Source organism: Theropithecus gelada, chromosome 7b (assembly GCF_003255815.1).
Source record: "Theropithecus gelada isolate Dixy chromosome 7b, Tgel_1.0, whole genome shotgun sequence".
NCBI classification, from domain to species: Eukaryota; Metazoa; Chordata; class Mammalia; order Primates; family Cercopithecidae; genus Theropithecus; species Theropithecus gelada.
In genome coordinates this window covers 30,833,061-30,846,464 of record NC_037675.1, presented here as the reverse complement: position 1 = coordinate 30,846,464, position 13,404 = coordinate 30,833,061, and the positions used below count along the sequence as shown (strand labels likewise).

General features: G+C 38.8%; 1 protein-coding gene and 1 non-coding gene across 4 annotated transcripts in view; one reads left to right on the top strand and one right to left on the bottom strand.

Moving 5' to 3' along the window:
• The window catches only part of PRKD1 (protein kinase D1), a 365,049-nt gene that overhangs the window by 110,925 nt on the left and 240,720 nt on the right, over positions 1-13,404 (top strand). The gene's annotated exons all lie outside the window — the stretch shown is intronic.
• Positions 8,796-8,898, bottom strand: LOC112629519. The gene has a single exon (XR_003120626.1). It is a non-coding gene; the product is annotated as a U6 spliceosomal RNA (small nuclear RNA).

Sequence of the window (13,404 nt, the reverse complement as noted above, 5' to 3'; positions counted from 1 at the left end):
GTTGCTGAGCACAACTCATTCCACTTCATATGTGCCTCTTTCCTTGTCGATGTTGTCTCAATTCAAGCTCTGATCACATTTGAAGACTATGTGAGCTGCTGTTCCTTTTCTCCCTCCCCTTTCTTTACCTTTTTAATGTTGAAAATATTCTACCATTCTCTCCACAGGATGATCTTGTGGCTCCTTAGCGTGTTATACAAGGCCATTCAGCATCTGGCCCTAATTGGTTTATCTTCCCCATTATCCATATTCCCTGGAGATGCTGTGTTCCCAGCCATACTGATCTGCTTATTATTCAATGAAAACACCTTTACTTGGTTGACTTCCTGCCATTCTCTTGTGTTATTAGTTGATTTTCCCTGGAATTCCCTTCTCACTTCTTTTCCTGTCAACTAGGGGAGCACGTACTCCTCCTTAAGGTTCCTTTCTCTGACGCGGAGTAAATATTTATTAAATAACTAAAAAAGTTTGGTCTCATCTATTCACTGAAGCCTTCTCAGAACACTTGGCACACACCTTTGTTACAACGGCATTTCATAGATTCTATTTTAATTACAGAATATATGTGCTTTTTTCTGCTTAGCCTGTGAGTTCCTTTAAAGCTAGTGCCAAAGTTTATTAATCTTTTCCTAGCACATAGCCTGGTGCCTGCACGTAGTAGGCATTAAATAAATATTCGCTGAGTCAGACCACTCAGGTAGTAGCCAGAAAGTATTGCCTCTATATTGGTGGTATGAATGAACCTTATTTCCAGGGGTAATGTGGGGTGTCCTTATGATTCCGTAACCATTGTGTTTAGGGTGGATATGCCTCACCTTCTCATTGTGGAGGCTGAGTTTATAGTGGATGAAGCTTTCTGGAGAGATCTTCATATTAGAAATAACTGGCACTCTCTGTGGACCAACATCTCTTCCGACTTGAATGTCTGCGACCATCTACAAAGTAATATCAATACCTTGAGGGCAAACATCAGGGACTCTGCTTTTGTGTTCTTCGTGGAGTTGAATTCATACTGTTGGTTCAGGTCGATAGTGTTTCATTGTTGTTGTTTTTACTTCTAATCTGGAAATAATTTCAAATTTACAGAAAATTTGCCAACAGTAAAAATAACACAAAGAATATTCCTCTAGCTTTTACCTAGATTCAGCTAAACATTTTACCCCATTTGCTTTATTTTATTTTATTTTATTTTTTGAGACGGAGTCTTGCTCTGTCACCCAGACTGGACTGCAGTGGTGCGATCTCAGCTCACTGCAAGCTCCGCCTCCTGGGTTCACCCCATTCTCCTGCCTCAGCCTTCTAAGTAGCTGGGACTACAGGTGCCTGCCACCACGTCTGGCTAATTTTTTGTATTTTTAGTAGAGACAGGTTTCACCGTGTTAGCCAGGATGGTCTTGAGCTCCTGACCTCGTGATCCACCTACCTCGGCCTCCCAAAGTGCTGGGATTACAGGCGTGAGCTACCGCGCCTGGCCCCTATTTGCTTTATTATTTGTGTGCTCTCTCTCTTTCTGTCTCAGACTTTTTTTTATTCCTGAACTGTCTGAGGATATTATACACCATGGCCCTTTGTACCTATCCACATCAATATGTGTTTCCTAAGGATCAGGTATTGTTTTATAAAACTACAGTGCAATGATCAATATCAATAAATTTGTCATTAATAAAATACTTTAACCTACCATTTATATTTCAGTTTTATCAATTGAGCCAATAACTTCCTTTAGAGTATATTTTTCCTTCCAGTACAGGATACAGCCTTGGGTCAGGCAGTGCATTTTGTTGTTGTCTCCTTACTTTCCTTTAATGCAGACATTTACATAGCCTTTCTTTGTATTTTCTGACATTGACTTTTTGAAGAATACAGTGTACCCCCACCCCCTTTTTAATAGGAAATTTCTTATTTTGGGATTTAATAGGTCAGTAGATTTTGCTAATTTTTCTTAAACTAACTGGTAGCTAGATTTGAAGTACTAATGGGTTATTAGTATATCTAATATGAATAAGTAGTACATTAAAGTTATTGCTTAATTTTCTTAGAGTAAACTGATACTAATTATGAAACTTCACCTAGAAATAAAACATCATTTTTTAAAAAGTTTACATTTTAAGAGGAACAGATTGAATATGCCAATATTTTGTAAATAACTAGGCTCTTTCTGATACTGCAAGGAGAAATAAAATAATTATTACTGAGTTTCCGTTGATATTAAAACCAAACGAAATAGTTGTACTGGAGCATAGGTTAACTTTTCTTTTTTTTTTTTTTCAAATGAAGTATTCTTTTCAGTTTTGAAATGTTAAATGTTAAGAAGATCGAATTCTCTTTCAGACCCTTATTTTGATCAATTAATTGATATTAAGTCTTTGAATAAAGGCTTTTGTTGTTATTTTGAGGAAAGTGCACTATTTTGACTACAGGTACTTAAAAATTAATTCCTTACAGAATGAAAACCTGAAGGTATTAAAACACAATACATGAATATTTAATAGATAGCAAATATTTAGACTGGTTAAACAAGAAAGAAAATTAGCATCAAATTAAATAAACTGCTGTGGATATTTATCCCCAATATTGGAGAGAATTGTGTGGTATGGTGTTTCTGTTTGTTGTTGTTTGTCATCTGTTCTGCCATCTCAGCTAAACTCATGAATTGAGAAGCAGCCTGGGCTTATTTCCACAACATTCAGACCTTACTGTGCATTTACACTTGCTTACAATATGCTTCTCTTTTCTTTCCAAGCGTGGTCATCTTTCATTTTCACACCCTAGGGTGCTCTGTACAGCCACTGAACACAGTGCAGTCAAATTGTCATAGGCAGCAAGGTAGAAGAAATACTGTCAAATGCCATTTTTTTTACAACTTTAATTTGTTTTTCTGTCTTCATTGTTTATGATAACCTCCTACAAACTTGAAAATAGCATTTCCTTCCCTGCTGTTTTTGTCATTTGTGTTTAGAAGACAAATCTTTTTTCAATGAAAAAATAGTTGCCTTTAACTGAGAAGAAAAAATGGCAAAGCTATACAATTTTATTTTCCTTTGTAATCACAATGTTTTCTTTTCTTTCTTTATTGGATTTTTGGGTGGAATTTATAAGAAGAATTAGGGAAGCAGTGGCTGGCAGAGGCAGGATAAGGCACTTGTGAGCATGACTCTGGAGTCTCGCTGCTTGGGTTCAAATCCTGGCCTAGAGGTTAACAAGCCCAGTGATCTCCGGCAGGTTACCTCATCTCCCTGTCCTCTGTATTGTCATTTGTAAAATAGAGGTTACATAATGATACCTAACCATAAAGTTAGAGGTCACCATAAAGTTAGAGGTCACGAGGATTATTGAACCAATACTTACAGATACTTAAAACAGTGTCTATAATATAGCAAATGATATGTATTTGTTAAATAAAAATAAGTCTCCTTCCTCTTAATCTTATTATACTGTTCCTTTTTCCCTTGTGGTGTGAGTTAGTGAAAGCCAATGTTCACAGCTTTTCAGAGGGTCGTCTTCAGAGTGATAGGGGACCTTTCAGTGAAGAAATCTGGATGTTTTTTGAAATCTTTGCAAAAGTCAAAATGTGTCAGTTTGCCACACATCCTTGTGCTTGGCTTAGTTGGGAGAAGGCATTATTAAAAGGTTACATATGTTTATGTGCCAGTGGGCCTCTGATCACTCACAGCCTGCCCTCATTTTGATTTGGCAGAAGCCCACTGTAGTTCTTGTGAAGAACATTTATGTTCGTTCAAAATTTCACAGATACCAGGTATGTAAACTTGAAAGAAACATACTTTCAAAGATGACCCAAGGAAGCATGTCCTCAACCTTCCAAAAATGCTCAAGCCAACATAAAAAGTAAAGTATAAAAATATATATTTGAAAAAATTAGTTGTAATCCTTCAGGCCTTAATATGTCATCTTTATCTAAATGTATTTAAAATGAATCATTTTGGGGGCCTAGTAGGTCCCCAAATACTACAAATATATGTAGTTTACATTTATTTTCTGCTGAAGGAAGCAACAGAGAAAATATGGTCTCTTAGAATTCCAGGAATTTGAGGGCATTTCAATATGTGGGAACCATTTTTTAGTAATCATAGGGTCACATAAAATAGATTATTTACAACATCGAGGACACAATATCCTGGATGACAGCTTTTACGATCCATTGAAATATAAAACTGTCAGTGAAGCTAAAGAGACCCTAAAACCAAAGAGGTACAAAGTCAGAGTAAATGTAAACTTCTGGTGATTCGTCATGATATGGCTGAGGCTATATTTTAAGAGAAAAAGGTCACCTAGCACTTAAGGATAATAGAAAATTAAACGAAGTTCACATATTGGACTTCATATCATGAGAACTTAAAAAGCAAATAACTCTCCAGTTTATTTAAATGTTGCATTTATGGTAACAATTTTTCTCTTAACTATAATAACAATAGATTTAAATAACAATAAAACATTTTTAAAAAGAGTGAAATCATCTCACTACCACCATGTGTCTGTTGTCATTCCTGAATGTGTGGCACATAGTTATTTGCTTTATTGTTCATTGTTGGTAGCTCAGGAAGCCTGGTTTTCTTTCTGGACTGATTTCCCAGAACTGCTGATAAAAGGCTTCTAAGAAGAGTTTTAATGAGCTATTGACATGACTAAGCTGTTGTTTATTTATTTTTTTTTTTTTTGAGATGGAGTCTCTCTGTCTCGCTCTGTTGTCCAGACTGGATTGCAGTAGCGAGATCTCGGCTCACTGCAATCTCCGACTCCCTGGTTCATGTGATTCTCCTGCCTCAGCCTCCCGAGTAGCTGGGATTACAGGCACGTGCCACCATGCCCAGCTAATTTTTGTATTTTTAGTAGAGTCAGGGTTTCACCATGTTGGCCAGGATGGTCTCCATCTCCTGACTTCGTGATCCGCCTGCCTCGGTCTCCTGAAGTGTTGGGATTACAGGCGTGAACCACCGCGCCCGGCCTGACATGACTAAGCTGTTTATCAAAATGCTCCCTTTGCTTATACCTATATTGAAGGTAGCAAGAATGTCTTAAGCTAATGAAGAAATGAGTATTATTAATATGTAAAGAAGAGATACTACATTTAAACTGGTAGACATAAATGCCATTATGATTTCTGTAGTTTACTGGAAAATAAACATGGGGCTGGAATTGTGCTATTTGAGAAGCACAGCTGGAAGTGTTTCGTGGACTATGCATCTACTTAGACTTTTAAAGTGTATACATTCTTAATAGTCACTTAGGAAGAACCTTGAGACAAGGAGACATGTTCCACTATCCGGAAAGGGTGGATGTTACAAGATGTGTTAAGCTGAATCCTCAGTGAATGTTCCATTGCATAGTTCTGTAAATTGTTCCAGGATCTCATAATGGTTAGACTACTATCAATAAATTTCTCCCACGTTTCGTTTTGTTTTTTCATGAGTTTGTGCCAAAGGCATGTATTTTAAACTTGGATTTTCCGCCTCACTGTCATGTTTTCCATGTTGCTCTCAACAATTTCCCTCTAGGGACATTTTGATCGTCTGGAATGGAAAGGTGAGAATATGCTGGAAGGATATAAATCATGAGACTCTCTACAGGATTCGTGTTAACTATGATTTACTAGAGGAATAGAAAGAAATAACGAATTATCTTATGTTTAATTTATCTTAAATAATTTAGATGTTTCTAATGGTAGTCTTGCCATAACAAGATTAATTCTTTACTGTTGTAGTGTGCAGTCAACTGTGGAATTTTTTTTTCCTTGATGATTAAAAGGTCATTTGGTGCACTTTTTAAAGAAGGCTTTTCATTTTAAAGTCAGTGAGAAACCTCTCAAATAGATCTGAATTAACCACAGTTGATTTTAATGACACAATTTAGAAAATGAGAATAAACACAAAACACTTTGGGTTTGTTCATCTATGTTAATACGTGCATTCTGTCATCTTCCTTTAGACTGGCACTTATTTAAATATTAAACCATCCTTTACACTGTTTATGTGGTGATATAGTTCAAGTTGGCTCTTTCCTATATTTTGCTTAGTCATTAAAATTTTTGCATATAGTTAATTAAATTGCATAAAATATAATTAGCTTAGCTTCGAGTGCTAAGGAATCAATGAGAGAAGAGAACAGATTCAAGGTTTTTGTAGTGAGTAGATACAAAGCTGCATTTGTGTCGGTGCCAGCAATGGAGGCAGCAGGGAATCATTGAGACAGGGCAAGCAGCCAGCCTGGGATCTGAGCCTAAGCTGAGTGGAGAGGGTTTTGCATATACCTTTGAAAAAGTGCATCAAAGTCAGGTATGCAGACTGCAGTTGAAGCACATGCAGGCATAAGAGGTTAGCTATTCAGAACTTTGAGTTCCCCCGACCGGGCAGGGAAAAAGCCCAGTTCCTTAGTACACTGGTGTAGTCAGGATCCCTGCCTTGGGAGGTTCTTAAGTGCTTTTTGTTAGACTCCAGGCTGAAACTTGGAAAGAGGAAGATGCAGTAATTTGCCACACCTGGCAAACCCTGACACAGTGTTGTTGCCATACCCACATTTGACTGGGGTTGGCAATGATTAATTATGTAGTGGGACAGACAATATAGTCAAGTGTGGTCCTGAGCAAAATACCTGTTTTATTTGTGGTTCCTTCTCTACTACTTTGATATTTTAACTTTAAAATGAAGCTGCAAGGGAGTTTAGCTGGTAAAGAGAAAATTAAAAGTTGGGTTGGAGAGAAGTCTGCACATATCCATTCATTAATTCAGTCTTTCATTCAACAAATATATTTTGAATACCTTAGTATGTAATTACCCAAAGTAAATGAATATTCATTCATCTTTGAAATTCAAATTCCATTTTGCTAATGAACAGCTCAGTGTTTACCCAGAGGTACAGAGTTAGCCCTGGCAAAACTAATTTGATCCCTAACTTTTTTTTTTGTTTATACAGTTCAGGTCTCTGCAAAGTCCTGGCTGGAACCAAAAGGTGGGTTGATCTTGGCTATGAACATCATCTGACAGAGCAAGAAATGGTAGCTATCATAATTGGATGTGTAATTTACATTGAGAGTCAGTGTTCCCTTAACAGGTCAGAGTGCAAGCATGCTGACATTGTTGATATTAATTGCTAATACCTGTTGAGTGTTTCAAATGTGCTAGGCCCTGTGGTGTTAAGCAAGTTTTTTCCATTACCTCATCTAACAGTTTAAGTAGAAATAGGTGCTCTTTGGGTAGTGTCTGTCTCTGCGGCCCTACAGATTTGGCTTCACCCTCTCCCTCTCCCTAGAACTGTAGTGAGAATAATCTCATTTGGTCATCTACTTGCAATACACAATCCTAAAGAGCAGCATAGAATTCTTGTCTGGCTCAGGTTCTCTGGGAAGTCAGCCTGAAGAATTCAGATTTTCCCTATTATATTTGTGATGTTTCACCATCTGATGGGCAAGATGTTTTGTCTTTTGTATATAAAATTTAAGCAACTGTACCAGCATCAAATATGTACTTCCAGTTGAAAATGTATGTAGATCAGTTTTCTATATTCAAGAATTTAACATTTTAAAGTTGATTTTGGGCTTTTCCACATACAATTGTGTCCTCTTTTTATAAATAAAGATATGCTTTCGCATAGACACTTAAGTTTCCAGAGTATTTTTGTGGTTTCTAGAATGCATATTTTCATTTTATCTTAAATAGATGAGAGAAGTTTTTTTCGTTTGTTTGTTTGAGACAGAGTTTCGCTCCTGTTGCCCAGGATGGGGTGCAATGGCATGATCTCAGCTCACTGCAACCTCCGCCTCCAGGGTTCAAGCAATTCTCCTACCTCAGCCTCCTGAGTAGCTGGGATTACAGGCATGTGGCATCATGCCTGGCTAATTTTTTGTATTTTTAGTGGAGACTAGGATTTCACCATGTAGGCCAGGCTAGTCAAGAACTCCTGACCTCAGGTGATCCACCCGCCTCGGCCTCCCAAAGTGCTGGGATTACAGGTGTGAACCACCATGCCTGGCTAGATGAGGTAAGTTTTAACAAAAAATATAACTGATATGGTTTGGCTCTGTGTCCCCACCCAAATCTCATCTCGAATTGTAATTCCCATGCATGGAGGGAGGGAAGTGATTGGATCATGGGGCCAGTTTCCCCCATGCTGTTCTCCTGATAGTGAGTGAATTCTCACAAGACCTGATGGTTTTATACATAGAACTTTTTCCTGCACTCTCACTTCTCCTCCTGCCTCCTTGTGAAGAAGGTGCCTGCTTCCCCTTCGCCTTCCGCCCTGATTGTAAGTTTCCTGAGGCCTCCCTAGACATGCAGAAGCTCTTTCCTTTGTAAATTACCCAAGTCTGGGTATTTCTTTATAGCAGTGTGAAAATGAACTACAATAACTGAACACTTTCCTTCTGACAGGAGGAATAACATGGTGAACATAGTGTTTGCAGATTTTGTATTCAAGCAAGTTATTTTAAGGATTGCTCTTTTACATATTAAAGTCAAATTATATTCAATTTAGTGTTCTGGTTATATCTAGGTATAGGTAGTTTTGCTATTGATTTCCTGTATGTTGCATGTGTCCTTTTAATAGGCCTTGGGTCTTTTTTTTAGCAGTGGTAATTAAAATATGGAGTTGTAAGACATAATACAAAGATATCCTTTGTAACTCTGCATGTTTTTCTCAATGACATTTTGCAAAACTCTAGTTTAGATTCATAGCTAAGATATTGATATGGGCACTCAATCCAGATTTCCCAAGTTTTATGTGTTCTGTTTTGGGTGTGTGTGTGTGTGTGTGTGTGTGTGTGTGTGTATTTAGTTATATAAAATAAAAATATGAAACACATAACAAATTTGTATGCCATCCTTGTGTAGGTACTATGCTAATCTCTCTATTGTCCAATTTTAGTACATGTGCTAAAGAAGTGGGCACAGGCCTTGGGTTCTTAGGCATCAGGACTGGCTTCATTACTCAGTGATGAGAACAATTGTTTGGGGTGTAATGCTCTGAATTTCCTGTCTTGAAATCCTTGATTTTATATTTGTATTTATGTTTTATAAGTGAAGTCTGGTGGGATAATGGAGCATGCCCAAGACTTGAAGCCTTAGTTCAGGTGACCATTTGTGCTGTTGTCCAGTTCTGGCTTCCCCACCACTGAGGATCACAAGCCCAATCTGGCCTCCTTCCCTGATCCTGCGCAACAATTGCTGCTGTCCTCAGCCCCTGGCAGAGAGGGTCAAGGTCTGAAGCAAGAGCCCCACAGGTCTTAGAACAGAGCATTGATGTAACCATAACTTCTAGCAGTGCCACTGTGGTGCCTCAGTGGGGCAAACCTCTGACTTCTGAACTAGATACCTAATGCATCCTCATGTAGGGACTGTAGTGCTCCTGGGGGTCATTCTTCTGCTTGTGGGCTTGCGTAGTAGAGTTGTGTGTGGAAAGGGAGATGCCCAGCTCACCTCTCCTAGGTGGTGCACAGAGCATTGCTCTGGCAGCTGGAAGGAGAGAGAACTCAGCTGCTAGCCAGTGGGCAGTTTATGTGAGCTGTGGGTGGGCATGTGGGGTAGAACCCTGGAAGGTCTGCATTTATTGTGCAGATATCCCTGTGCCTGAAGGATGTCAACATCAAGTAGCAAATAACACCATGGCAGGTTGAGGGGAAGCTGCGGAAGAAAGGAAAACACTTGATATTTTAGTACCTTTAATGGCACTTTTCCTCTGCTTTGTGAACAAGGGGCCCTGCAAATGATGTAGCCCATTCTGATAAGCATAGTGTTATCTTCAGCAATCATTTACTATACACAGTGCCCACTTGTTTTCACTGCATCATCCTGTATTTGCTTCAAATCTCAGTGACATAATAAGAAGATATTCAGTGAGACTGTGTGGGGACTAGAGCAGCACAAAACCCATAATGATATAAATATGTGGTGGAAAATTACAATAAAACCCTTGCATCTTCCACTTTAATTTTGCCTCAAGGAAATGGCAAAATGCCCAGCTGGCAATAACCAGTTCCAAATGAGCTGCCAAAACTGCTAGGTGCTGAAATACGTAGTTTGTTGCACTTCCCCATTTTGGTGCCTGACTATAGGTTTTGAGGTTGGCATTTTAAAGCCAGAGCAGGTGCCTGCCACCTGGAAGCATTTTCTTGAGTGCCAAGTTAATGTCACCACAATAAGACCAATGAAGTGTATTTTTATATAACATTGAAACTGCTTTACATGTGTATACATATCTATTGAAATAAATCCTAAATAGGCCTAAAATGTTTTCATCTGGAATTCAAAGGGATATGATTTGTGTCTTGGAACAATGAAGGATTCTTATAAAAAGGAGCATGCTGATAGAAAACATTTAGATAAAATATTTGAAAAGTTTGTAAATGTAGATTGAACTATTAGCATAAGAAAATTAGATTGCATTACCTTAAAACCTGACATTAGAGGTGCTGAGGTGACGGCGAAGAATACATACAGGCACACATCTGTATATTGCTGTTTACTTGATTGTCCTTTGCAGATTGTGGTTTTTTTTTTTTTTTTTTTTTTCCTCAATTCAAGGTTTGTGGCAACGTTGCATCAAGCATGTCTATTGGTGCCATTTTTCCAACAGCACATGTTCACTTCAAGTCTCTGTGTCATGTTTTGGTAATTATCACAATATTTCAAACTTTTATTATATTTTTACGGTGATCTGTGATGAGTGATTTTTGTAATTACTGCTGTAATTGTTTTGATGTACCAAAAATTGTGCCCATGTAAGACAGCAAACTTAAGTGTGTGTGTTCTGACTGGTTCATCCACTGGCCGTTCCCTCATCTCACTACCTCACTTTAGGCCTCTCTATTCCCTGATAAACAACGATATTCAAATTAAGCCAATTAATAACTCTACACTGGCTTCTAAGTGTCAAGTGAAAGGAAGAATCACAGCAACGTGTGGTGTCTCACACCTGTAATCCCAGCTCTTTTGGGAGGTGGAGGAGAGTGGATCACGAGGTGAGGAGATCAAAACCATCCTGGCTAACACGGTGAAACCCCGTCTCTACTAAAAATACAAAAAATTAGCCAGACGCGGTGGTGGACGCCTTGTAGTCTCAGCTCCTCGGGAGGCTGAGGCAGGAGAATGGCATGAACCCGGGAGGCAGAGCTTGTAGTGAGCCGAGATCGCACCACTGCACTTTCAGAGACTCTGTCTAAAAAAAAAAAAAAAAAAGAATAGAAGAATCACATGTCTTTCATTGTAAATCAAAAGCTATAAATGATTAAGCTTAGTAAGGTGTGGCCTCTTGTGCCAAACACTTAGCCAAACTGTGAGTGCCAAGGAAAAGTTATTGAAGGAAATTAAAAGTGCTACTCCAGTGAACACACAAATGATAAGAAAACAAAACAGCCTTATTGCTGATAGGGAGAAAGTTTTAGTGGTCTGGATAGAAGATCAAAGCAGCCCCAACATTCCCTTAAGCCAAAACCTAATCCAGAGCAAGGTCTTAATGTTCTTCAATTCTGTGAATGCTGAGAGAGGTGAGGAACCTACAGAAGAAAAGCTGAAAGCTAACAGAGTTTGTTTCATAAGGTTTATAGAAAGAAGCCATAAAAGGGCAAGTTGTAGCAGCAAGTGCTGATGTAGAAGCAGCAGCAAGTTATCCAGAAGATCTAGCTAAGATCATTGATGAAGGTGGCTTCACTAAATAACAATTTTTCAATGAAGACAAAACATCCTTCTATTGGAAGAAGCATCTAGGACTTTCACAGCTGGAGAGGAGAAATCAATGCCTGGCTTCAAAGCCTCAAACCAGAGGCTGACTCCCTTGTTAGGGGCTAAGCAGCTGGTGACTTTAAGTTGAGGCCAGTGCTCATCGGCCATTCTGAAAATCCTAGGGCCTTTAAGATTTATGATAAATCTATTGTCTGTGCTCCATAAATGGAATAAAACCTGTGTAACAGCACATCTGTTTGCAGCGTGGTTTCTGAATATTTTAAGCCACTGTTAAGACTTACCATTCAGAAAAAAAAGATTCCTTTCAAAATGTTGTTTTTCATTGACAATGCGCCTGGTCACCCAAGAACTCTGGTGGAAATTGACCAGAGTTAAATGTTTTCATAGCTGCTAATAGAACTCCATTCTGCAGCCCATGGATCAGGGAGTAATTTCAACTTTCAACACTTTCAAGTGTTATTATTTAAGAAATATATTTCATAAGGCTACAGCTGCCATTGATAAGGTGATTTCTCTGATAGATCTGGGCAAAGTAAATTGAAAACATTTTGGATAGGAATCACCATTCTAAATGCCATTAAGAATCTTCATGATTCATCAGAGGTGGTTAAAACCGTAACATTAAGAGGCGTTTGGAAGAAGTTGATTTCAACACTTATGGATGACTTTGATGGGTTCAGGACTTCAGTAGAGGAAGTAACTGCAGATGTGGTTAAACTATCAAGAGAACTAGAATTAGAAGTAGAACCTGAAGGTGGTTCACGCCTGTAATTCTAGCACTTGGGGAGGCCAAGATGGGCAGATTGCCTGAGGTCAGGAGTTCGAGATCATCCTGGCCAACATGGTGAAACTCCATCTCTACAAAAAATACAAAAACTAGCTGAGTGTGGTGGCAGGCGCCTGTAATCCCAGCTACTTGGGAAGCTGAGGCAGGAGAATTGCTTGAACCCAGGAGGCAGAGGTGGTAGTGAGCTGAGACAACACTATTGTACTCCAGCATGGGCGACAAGAGCAAAACTCTCGTCTCAAAAAAAAAAAAAAAAAAAAAAAAAAGTAGAGCCTGAAAGTAGGACTGAATTGCTGCAATCTAATGATTAAACTTGAATGGATGACTAACAGCTTCTTACGGATGAAAAATAGAGTCATTTCTTTTGATAGAATCTACTGCTGGTGAAGATTCCGTTAACGTTATTTAAATGACAACAAAGGATTTAGGGTTTTACATAAACTTAATTAATAAAGCAGTGGCAGGATTTGAGAGGATTGACTCCAATTTTGAAAGACATTCTACTGTGGGTAAAATGCCATCAAACAGCATCACATGCTACAGAGAAATCTTTCATGAAGAGTCAATTGATGCAGCAAACATCATTGTTGTCTTACATTAAGAAATTGGCTGGGGCCAGGCACGGTGGCTCACTCCTGTAACTCTAGCACTTTGGGAGGCCAAGCCGGGCTAATCACTTAAAGCCAGGAGTTTGAGACCAGCCTGACCAACATGGTGAAATCCCGTCTATACTAGAAGTACAAAAATTAGCCAGTCTTGGTGGCACACGCCTGTAATCCTAGCGACTCGGGAGGCTAAGGCACGAGAAGTGCTTGAACCCAGGAGGTGGAGGTTGCGGTGAGCGGAGATCATGCCTCAGCATTCCAGCCTGGGAGATAGAGCAAGACTCTGTCTCAAAAAAATAAAAAGAAAAAAGAAAGAAAATAAAAG